Genomic DNA, 12,805 nt, shown 5'->3' with positions numbered 1-12,805 from the left:
AGTAGAGGTGGTGTCATAAACATAGTGGGTGTGATATTATAGCTGTAGTGATTGTAATGTCACAAGTATAGGCGAAGTGATGTCATAATCAGAGGATCTGATGTCATATATAGTCGGTGTGAAGTCATCTGTCATTCATATGATGTCATACATATCGGGGGTGTGGTGTCATACAAACAGGGGTTGTGATGACATAGATACAATGGATGGGATATCAGAGATAGTGGGTGTATGTCAGAAAGAGCAGCTGTGTTGTCACACACAGTGTGTGAGTTGTCACATGTAGTGGATAGGATGTCATAAACATAGTGATTGCCATGTCATAGATACAGTGGCTGTGATGTCACAGAGTGGACGTGACAGCATCTATAGTGGGTGTGATGTCATGAAAACAGTGGATGGGATATCATAAATACAGTGGTGTGATTTAATGAGTGGATATTATGTCATATATAGTGAATATGATATCATACATATGGCGGGTGTGATATCAGCGATACAGTGGGAGTGTTGACACAGATACTCTGGATGTAATAGCACATATAGAGGGTGTGATGTCAGATATAGTGGTGGTGTTCTCATACACATGGTGTGATGTCGTATATACTGGGTATGATCTTATAAATAGAGAGGGTGGAATGTCATAGAAACAGTGGCTGTGATGTCACATGTATAGTCAATGTGATGTCATAATCAGTGGATGTGATGTCATAACTACAGCGGTGTGATGTCATAAAGAGTGGATATTTTGTCAGATATAGTGTGCATGATATCACAGATATAGTGGGTTTGATGTCATCAATAAACTGGGTGTGATGACACAGATAGTGTGGGTATGATGTCAGATAAAGTTACCATGTGACATAGTGGAAGTGATGTCAGCTTTAGTGAGTGTGATGTCATGAAAACAGTGGATGGGATGTCATAAATACAGTGGTGTGATTTAATAAGGACTGGATATTATGTAATAGCAGATATAGTTGGTGTGATGTCAGATATATTGGTGGTGTTCTCATACACTGTGTGATGTCATATATACTGGGTATGATGTTACAAACACAGTGGATGTGATGTCACATGTATAGTAAATGTGATATCATAACCAGTGGTGTGATGTCATAAAGAGTGGATATTATGTCATATATAGTGCATAAAATATCATAAATATAGTGGGTTTGATATCATCAATAGTGTGGGTGTGATGACACAGATACAGTGGGTATGATGTCAGATAAAGTTGTGTTCTCATACAGTGTGTGATGTCGTGTATGGTGGATATATTGTCGTATATATATTGGATGCGATGTCATACATACAGTGGATATGATGCAGCAGATACAACGGATGTGATATCACATATAGTGTGTGTGATGTCACCTATAGTGGCTGTATTCTCACACACAGTGTGGGTGATGTCACATACAATGGATATGATGTCATAAACATAGTGGGTGTGATGACTCATACAGTGGATGCAATGTCACGTGTACAGAAGGTGTGATATCATATACAATTGATGTGACTTCCCATATATTGGGTGTGATGTATTGAATACAGTGGATGTGATGCCATAAATACAGTTGTGGAATGTAATAAACGGTAGAAGTGATGTCATATACACTGCATATGATGCCATACAGATAGCTGGTGTGATGTCATGCATACAGTGGTTGTGATGACACCGATACGGTAGATGTGATGTCAGATATTGTGGGTGTGATGTCAGATACATTTGCTGTGTTCTCACACACATTGTGCGTAATGTCACATGCAGTGGACATGATGTAATAAACACAGTGGGTGTGATGACTCATAGAGTGGATGCGATGTCACGTGTACAGAAGATATGACATGATATACAGTTGATGTGACTTCCTTTGTAGTGGATGGAATATCATGAATACATGGATGTGACATCATAAATACAGCATTGTTATGTCATAGAGAATTAATATGATATCATATATCATGCATATGATGTCATTCATCAGTGTGTGTGATATCATTAATGGAGTGGTTGTGATGACGTAAAGAGAGTGTATGTGATGAGATACCATGGGTGTGATGTCAGATATAGTGGTTGTGTAATCACACTCAGAGTGTGTGTGATGTCATATACAGTGGGAATGATGTCATAAACATAGTGGGTGCCAAATCATTGTTACAGTGGCTGTGAAGTCACAGGTGTAGAATATGTGATGTCATATACTGTGGATGTGACTTCATATATATTGGGTGTGATATCATGAAGAGAGTGGATGTGAGTCATAAATACAGTCGTGTGATTTCATAGAGAATGGATATGATATACTTCATAGTGAATATGATGAACATCAGTGTGTGTGATATCGATACTGTGGGTGTGATAACCCAGATACAATGGATGTAATAACAGATATAGTGGGTGTGATGTCAGATTCAGTGGTTGTGTTCTCATACACACAGTGTGTGTGATGTCATATATAGTGGATGTGATGTCATAAATATACTGGGAGACATGTCATAGATACAGTGGCTGTGATGTCACATGTATAGTCAGTGTGATGTCATAATCAGTGGATATGTAAGATATAGTGGGTGTGATGCCATAAATAGTGTGGTTTGATGTCATAATGAGTGAATGAGATGTCATGTAAGTGCATGCATTGTCATACATACACCCAGATGGATGTCATGCATGGAGTGGGTGTGATGTCATCAATAGAATGGGTGTGAGGACACAGATACTGTGGATGTGATGTCACATGGGTAGAAGATGTGATGTCACAGTCAGTGGATGTGATGTCAGATACAGTGGCTGTGGTACCATGAATCCAGTGGATGTGCTTTCATAAATACAGCAGTGTGATGTCATAAAGAGTGGGTGTGAGGGATATGTATATAATGCCTAGGATGGCAGCATATCGTGGGTGTGGTGTCACACATACTGTGGTTGTGATGACATAGATACAGTGGACATGAGATCAGATATAGTGGGTGTATGTCAGACATAGTGGTTGTGTTGTCACACACTGTGTATGATGTCACACGTGGTGGATATGACGTCATGAACATAGCGATTGTCATATCATAGATATGGTGGCCATGATGCCACTGGTACAGTGGCTGTGATGTCATATAGTGGATGTGATGTCATGTAGAGTGAGTGTGATGTTGTGAATACAGTGGTGTGATGTCATAAAGAGTGGATATCATGTCAAATATAGTGCGTATGATATGATAGATATAGTGGGTGAGATATCATTGATATAGTGGGTGTGATGACACAGGTAGAGTGGGTATGATGTCAGATAAAGTTGTGTTCTCAAACACACAGTATATGATGTCATGTATAGTGGATATATTGTCATATATAGTGGGTGGCATGTCATACATACAGTGGATATGATGTTGTCGATACAGTGGATGTGATATCAGATATGGTGTGTGTGCTGTCACATATAGTGGCTGTGTTCTCACCCACAGAACGGGTGATGTCACGTACAGTGGCTATGACGTTGTAGACATAGTGGTTGTCATGTCATAGATACAGTGGCTCTGATGTCACAGGTAGAGAATAGATGATGTCATATACAGTTTATGTAACTTCCTATATATAGTGGTTGTATTGTCACATGTATAATCAATGTGATGTCATACACAGTGGATGAGATGTCATACCTACTGGGTGCAATGTCATGAACACAGGGGATGTGATGTCATAAAGTGTGATGACAAAGATAGAGTAGATGTCATATCAGATATACTCTGTGTGATGTCATATACTGTTGTTGTGTTCTCATACACACAGGACATGATGTCATATATAGTAGAGGTGGTGTCATAAACATAGTGGGTGTGATATTATAGCTGTAGTGATTGTAATGTCACAAGTATAGGCGAAGTGATGTCATAATCAGAGGATCTGATGTCATATATAGTCGGTGTGAAGTCATCTGTCATTCATATGATGTCATACATATCGGGGGTGTGGTGTCATACAAACAGGGGTTGTGATGACATAGATACAATGGATGGGATATCAGAGATAGTGGGTGTATGTCAGAAAGAGCAGCTGTGTTGTCACACACAGTGTGTGAGTTGTCACATGTAGTGGATAGGATGTCATAAACATAGTGATTGCCATGTCATAGATACAGTGGCTGTGATGTCACAGAGTGGACGTGACAGCATCTATAGTGGGTGTGATGTCATGAAAACAGTGGATGGGATATCATAAATACAGTGGTGTGATTTAATGAGTGGATATTATGTCATATATAGTGAATATGATATCATACATATGGCGGGTGTGATATCAGCGATACAGTGGGAGTGTTGACACAGATACTCTGGATGTAATAGCACATATAGAGGGTGTGATGTCAGATATAGTGGTGGTGTTCTCATACACATGGTGTGATGTCGTATATACTGGGTATGATCTTATAAATAGAGAGGGTGGAATGTCATAGAAACAGTGGCTGTGATGTCACATGTATAGTCAATGTGATGTCATAATCAGTGGATGTGATGTCATAACTACAGCGGTGTGATGTCATAAAGAGTGGATATTTTGTCAGATATAGTGTGCATGATATCACAGATATAGTGGGTTTGATGTCATCAATAAACTGGGTGTGATGACACAGATAGTGTGGGTATGATGTCAGATAAAGTTACCATGTGACATAGTGGAAGTGATGTCAGCTTTAGTGAGTGTGATGTCATGAAAACAGTGGATGGGATGTCATAAATACAGTGGTGTGATTTAATAAGGACTGGATATTATGTAATAGCAGATATAGTTGGTGTGATGTCAGATATATTGGTGGTGTTCTCATACACTGTGTGATGTCATATATACTGGGTATGATGTTACAAACACAGTGGATGTGATGTCACATGTATAGTAAATGTGATATCATAACCAGTGGTGTGATGTCATAAAGAGTGGATATTATGTCATATATAGTGCATAAAATATCATAAATATAGTGGGTTTGATATCATCAATAGTGTGGGTGTGATGACACAGATACAGTGGGTATGATGTCAGATAAAGTTGTGTTCTCATACAGTGTGTGATGTCGTGTATGGTGGATATATTGTCGTATATATATTGGATGCGATGTCATACATACAGTGGATATGATGCAGCAGATACAACGGATGTGATATCACATATAGTGTGTGTGATGTCACCTATAGTGGCTGTATTCTCACACACAGTGTGGGTGATGTCACATACAATGGATATGATGTCATAAACATAGTGGGTGTGATGACTCATACAGTGGATGCAATGTCACGTGTACAGAAGGTGTGATATCATATACAATTGATGTGACTTCCCATATATTGGGTGTGATGTATTGAATACAGTGGATGTGATGCCATAAATACAGTTGTGGAATGTAATAAACGGTAGAAGTGATGTCATATACACTGCATATGATGCCATACAGATAGCTGGTGTGATGTCATGCATACAGTGGTTGTGATGACACCGATACGGTAGATGTGATGTCAGATATTGTGGGTGTGATGTCAGATACATTTGCTGTGTTCTCACACACATTGTGCGTAATGTCACATGCAGTGGACATGATGTAATAAACACAGTGGGTGTGATGACTCATAGAGTGGATGCGATGTCACGTGTACAGAAGATATGACATGATATACAGTTGATGTGACTTCCTTTGTAGTGGATGGAATATCATGAATACATGGATGTGACATCATAAATACAGCATTGTTATGTCATAGAGAATTAATATGATATCATATATCATGCATATGATGTCATTCATCAGTGTGTGTGATATCATTAATGGAGTGGTTGTGATGACGTAAAGAGAGTGTATGTGATGAGATACCATGGGTGTGATGTCAGATATAGTGGTTGTGTAATCACACTCAGAGTGTGTGTGATGTCATATACAGTGGGAATGATGTCATAAACATAGTGGGTGCCAAATCATTGTTACAGTGGCTGTGAAGTCACAGGTGTAGAATATGTGATGTCATATACTGTGGATGTGACTTCATATATATTGGGTGTGATATCATGAAGAGAGTGGATGTGAGTCATAAATACAGTCGTGTGATTTCATAGAGAATGGATATGATATACTTCATAGTGAATATGATGAACATCAGTGTGTGTGATATCGATACTGTGGGTGTGATAACCCAGATACAATGGATGTAATAACAGATATAGTGGGTGTGATGTCAGATTCAGTGGTTGTGTTCTCATACACACAGTGTGTGTGATGTCATATATAGTGGATGTGATGTCATAAATATACTGGGAGACATGTCATAGATACAGTGGCTGTGATGTCACATGTATAGTCAGTGTGATGTCATAATCAGTGGATATGTAAGATATAGTGGGTGTGATGCCATAAATAGTGTGGTTTGATGTCATAATGAGTGAATGAGATGTCATGTAAGTGCATGCATTGTCATACATACACCCAGATGGATGTCATGCATGGAGTGGGTGTGATGTCATCAATAGAATGGGTGTGAGGACACAGATACTGTGGATGTGATGTCACATGGGTAGAAGATGTGATGTCACAGTCAGTGGATGTGATGTCAGATACAGTGGCTGTGGTACCATGAATCCAGTGGATGTGCTTTCATAAATACAGCAGTGTGATGTCATAAAGAGTGGGTGTGAGGGATATGTATATAATGCCTAGGATGGCAGCATATCGTGGGTGTGGTGTCACACATACTGTGGTTGTGATGACATAGATACAGTGGACATGAGATCAGATATAGTGGGTGTATGTCAGACATAGTGGTTGTGTTGTCACACACTGTGTATGATGTCACACGTGGTGGATATGACGTCATGAACATAGCGATTGTCATATCATAGATATGGTGGCCATGATGCCACTGGTACAGTGGCTGTGATGTCATATAGTGGATGTGATGTCATGTAGAGTGAGTGTGATGTTGTGAATACAGTGGTGTGATGTCATAAAGAGTGGATATCATGTCAAATATAGTGCGTATGATATGATAGATATAGTGGGTGAGATATCATTGATATAGTGGGTGTGATGACACAGGTAGAGTGGGTATGATGTCAGATAAAGTTGTGTTCTCAAACACACAGTATATGATGTCATGTATAGTGGATATATTGTCATATATAGTGGGTGGCATGTCATACATACAGTGGATATGATGTTGTCGATACAGTGGATGTGATATCAGATATGGTGTGTGTGCTGTCACATATAGTGGCTGTGTTCTCACCCACAGAACGGGTGATGTCACGTACAGTGGCTATGACGTTGTAGACATAGTGGTTGTCATGTCATAGATACAGTGGCTCTGATGTCACAGGTAGAGAATAGATGATGTCATATACAGTTTATGTAACTTCCTATATATAGTGGTTGTATTGTCACATGTATAATCAATGTGATGTCATACACAGTGGATGAGATGTCATACCTACTGGGTGCAATGTCATGAACACAGGGGATGTGATGTCATAAAGTGTGATGACAAAGATAGAGTAGATGTCATATCAGATATACTCTGTGTGATGTCATATACTGTTGTTGTGTTCTCATACACACAGGACATGATGTCATATATAGTAGAGGTGGTGTCATAAACATAGTGGGTGTGATATTATAGCTGTAGTGACTGTAATGTCACAAGTATAGGCGAAGTGATGTCATAATCAGAGGATCTGATGTCATATATAGTCGGTGTGAAGTCATCTGTCATTCATATGATGTCATACATATCGGGGGTGTGGTGTCATACAAACAGGGGTTGTGATGACATAGATACAATGGATGGGATATCAGAGATAGTGGGTGTATGTCAGAAAGAGCAGCTGTGTTGTCACACACAGTGTGTGAGTTGTCACATATAGTGGATAGGATGTCATAAACATAGTGATTGCCATGTCATAGATACAGTGGCTGTGATGTCACAGAGTGGACGTGACAGCATCTATAGTGGGTGTGATGTCATGAAAACAGTGGATGGGATATCATAAATACAGTGGTGTGATTTAATGAGTGGATATTATGTCATATATAGTGAATATGATATCATACATATGGCGGGTGTGATATCAGCGATACAGTGGGAGTGTTGACACAGATACTCTGGATGTAATAGCACATATAGAGGGTGTGATGTCAGATATAGTGGTGGTGTTCTCATACACATGGTGTGATGTCGTATATACTGGGTATGATCTTATAAATAGAGAGGGTGGAATGTCATAGAAACAGTGGCTGTGATGTCACATGTATAGTCAATGTGATGTCATAATCAGTGGATGTGATGTCATAACTACAGCGGTGTGATGTCATAAAGAGTGGATATTTTGTCAGATATAGTGTGCATGATATCACAGATATAGTGGGTTTGATGTCATCAATAAACTGGGTGTGATGACACAGATAGTGTGGGTATGATGTCAGATAAAGTTACCATGTGACATAGTGGAAGTGATGTCAGCTTTAGTGAGTGTGATGTCATGAAAACAGTGGATGGGATGTCATAAATACAGTGGTGTGATTTAATAAGGACTGGATATTATGTAATAGCAGATATAGTTGGTGTGATGTCAGATATATTGGTGGTGTTCTCATACACTGTGTGATGTCATATATACTGGGTATGATGTTACAAACACAGTGGATGTGATGTCACATGTATAGTAAATGTGATATCATAACCAGTGGTGTGATGTCATAAAGAGTGGATATTATGTCATATATAGTGCATAAAATATCATAAATATAGTGGGTTTGATATCATCAATAGTGTGGGTGTGATGACACAGATACAGTGGGTATGATGTCAGATAAAGTTGTGTTCTCATACAGTGTGTGATGTCGTGTATGGTGGATATATTGTCGTATATATATTGGATGCGATGTCATACATACAGTGGATATGATGCAGCAGATACAACGGATGTGATATCACATATAGTGTGTGTGATGTCACCTATAGTGGCTGTATTCTCACACACAGTGTGGGTGATGTCACGTACAATGGATATGATGTCATAAACATAGTGGGTGTGATGACTCATACAGTGGATGCAATGTCACGTGTACAGAAGGTGTGATATCATATACAATTGATGTGACTTCCCATATATTGGGTGTGATGTATTGAATACAGTGGATGTAATGCCATAAATACAGTTGTGGAATGTAATAAACGGTAGAAGTGATGTCATATACACTGCATATGATGCCATACAGATAGCTGGTGTGATGTCATGAATACAGTGGTTGTGATGACACCGATACGGTAGATGTGATGTCAGATATTGTGGGTGTGATGTCAGATACATTTGCTGTGTTCTCACACACATTGTGCGTAATGTCACATGCAGTGGACATGATGTAATAAACACAGTGGGTGTGATGACTCATAGAGTGGATGCGATGTCACGTGTACAGAAGATATGACATGATATACAGTTGATGTGACTTCCTATATATTGGGTGTGATGTATTGAATACAGTGGATGTGATGTCATAAATAAAGTGTTCGAATGAAATAAATGGTAGATGTGATGTCATGTACACTGCATATGATGCCATGCAGATAGTTGGTGTGATGTCATGCATACAGAGGTAGTGATGACACTGATACAGTAGATTTGATGTCAGATATTGAGGGTGTGATGACACTGATATGGTAGATGTGATATCAGATATTGTGGGTGTGTTGGCAGATATAGTTGCTGTGTTCTCATACACAGTGTGTGTGATGTCACATATAGTGGGCATGACGTCATAAACATAGGAGGTGTCCTGTCATAGATGCAGTGGTTGTGTTGTCACATTTATAGTCAATGTGATGTCATAATCAGAGGATGTGATGTCATATATACAGCGGTGTGATGTCATAAGGAGTGGATATTATGTCAGATATAGTGTGCATGATATCATAGATATTGTGGGTTTGATATCATCAATACACTGGGTGTGATGACACAGATACAGTGGGTATGATGTCAGATAAAGTTACGATGTGATTTAGTGGAACTGATGTCATCTTTAGTGAGTGTGATGTCATGAAAACAGTGGATGGGATGTCATAAATACAGTGGTGTGATTTAATAAGGAGTGGATATTATGTAATAGCAGATATAGTGGGTGTGATGTCAGATGTAGTGTTTGTGTTCTCATACACACTGTGTTATGTCATATATACTGAGTATGATGTTATGAATATAGTGGGTGTGATGTCATAGATATACAGTGGCTGTGATATCACATGTATAGTAAATGTGATGTCATAATCAGTGGGTGTGATGTCAGATAAAGTGGGTGTGATGCAATACACACTGTGTGTTTATGTTGTAAAGAGTGATTGTGATGTCATGTACTCTTCACATGATGTCATACAGATGCCCAGATTGATGTTATACATGGACTGGGTGTGGTGTGATCAAGAGAATGGGTGCGATGGGGCAGATACAGTTTCTGTGATGGCACATGTTTAGTTGATGTGATGTCATAATCAGTGGATGTGATGAAATATATACAGGTGTGATGTCATGAGTACAGTGGATGTGATGTCATAAATACAGCAGAGTGATATCATAAAGACAGTATGTGATATCATATATAGTGCATATGATCTCATGTTTATACTGGTCGTGATATCATCAATGCAGTGAGTGTGATGACTCCGATAGAGTGCATGTGATGTCATGTGTACAGAAGATGTGATGTCATATACAGTTGATGTGGCTGCCTATATTTTTGGTGTGATGTGTTGAATAGAGTGGATGTGATGTCATAAATACAGTTGTGCAATGTAATAAACAGAAGATGTGATGTTCATATATAGTGTATATGATGCCATATGGGTAGTTGGGGTGATGTCATGCCTACAGTGGTTGTGATGACCCCGATACAGTAGATGTGCTGTCAGAAAGAGTGGATGTGATGTCAGATATAGTGGCTGTGTTCTCATACACAAAGTGTGTCTGATGTCACCTATGGTGGGCATGACATCATAAGCAAAGTAGGTGTGATGTCATAGATACAGTGTTTGTGTTGTCACATGTATAATCAATGTGTTGTAATACACAGTGGATGAGATGTCATACCTACTGGGTGCAATGTCATGAACACAGTTGATGTGATGTCATAAATACAGTGGTTGTGATGACACCGACACAGTAGATGTGATGTCAGATATTGCGGGTGTGATGTCAGATATACTTGCTGTGTTCTCATACACACAGTGTGTGTGATGTCACATATAGTGGGCATGACGTCATAAACATAGGAGGTGTGCTGTCATAGATGCAGTGGCTGTGTTGTCACATGTATAGTCAATATGATGTCATAAACAGAGGATGTGATGTCCTACCTACTGGGTGCAATGTAATGAACACAGTGGATGTGATGTCATAAATACAGTGGTGTGATGTCATAAAGAGTGGGTGTGAGGTCATATATAGTGCAAATGAGGTCACACATGTGTTGGGAGTGATGTCATATATACACTGGGTGTGATGACAATGTAGAGTGGATGTGATATCATACTCTGTGTGATTTCAGATATCGTGGTTGAGTTGTCACACGTATAGTTAATGTGATGTGATAATCAGTGGATGTGATGTCAGATGAAGTGGGTGTGATGTCATAAGCATTGTGTATTGATGTCACAAGGAGTGAATGTGATGTCATTTTTTGTGCGCCTGATGTCATACAGACACCCAGATTGATGTCATACATAGAGTGGGTGTGATGTCATCAAGAATATGGGTGTGATGACACAGATACCGTTTCTGTGATGTCAGATGTGCAGTCGATGTGGTGTCATAATCAGTGGATGTGAAGTCATATATAAGAGTGTGATGTCATGAGAACGGTGGATGGGATGTCATACATACAGTGGTGCGATTTAATAGAGCGGATATGGCGTCTTATATAGTGCATATGATATCAAACTTATAGTGGGTGTGATATCATCAATACAGTGTGTGTGATAACACAGATATTGTGGATGTCATAGCAGAAATAGTGGATGTGATGTCAGATATATTGGTGGTGCTCTCATACACTGTGTGATGTCATATATACTGGGTATGATGTTACAAATACAGTGGCTGTGATGTCACATGTATAGTAAACGTGATATCATAACCAGTGGTGTGATGTCATAAGGAGTGGATATTATGTCATATATAGTGCGTAAAATATCATAAATATAGTGGGTTTGATATCATCGATACAGTGGGCGTGATGACTCAGATACAGTGGGTATGATGTCAGATAAAGTTGTGTTCTCATACATTGTGTGATGTCGTGTATGGTGGATATATTGTCGTATATATATTGGATGCGATGTCATACATACAGTGGATATGATGTAGCAGATACAACGGATGTGATGTCACATATAGTGTGTGGGATGTCACCTATAGTGGCTGTATTCTCACACACAGTGTGGGTGATGTCACGTACAATGGATATGATGTCATAAACATAGTGGGTGTGATGACTCATACAGTGGATGCAATGTCACGTGTACAGAAGGTGTGATATCATATACAATTGATGTGACTTCCTATATATTGGGGGTGATGTATTGAATACAGTGGAGGTGATGTCATAAATACAGTTGTGGAATGTAATAAACGGTAGATGTGATGTCATATACACTGCATATGATGCCATACAGATAGCTGGTGTGATGTCATGCATACAGTGGTTGTGATGACACCGATACGGTAGATGTGATGTCAGATATTGTGGGGGTGATGACAGATATAGTTGCTGTGTTC

This window comes from Dama dama, unplaced genomic scaffold (genome assembly GCF_033118175.1).
Source record: "Dama dama isolate Ldn47 unplaced genomic scaffold, ASM3311817v1 ptg000270l, whole genome shotgun sequence".
Lineage (NCBI taxonomy): Eukaryota > Metazoa > Chordata > Mammalia > Artiodactyla > Cervidae > Dama > Dama dama.
The sequence above is the reverse complement of the archived record's forward strand: the minus strand, read 5'-3'. Positions refer to the sequence as shown.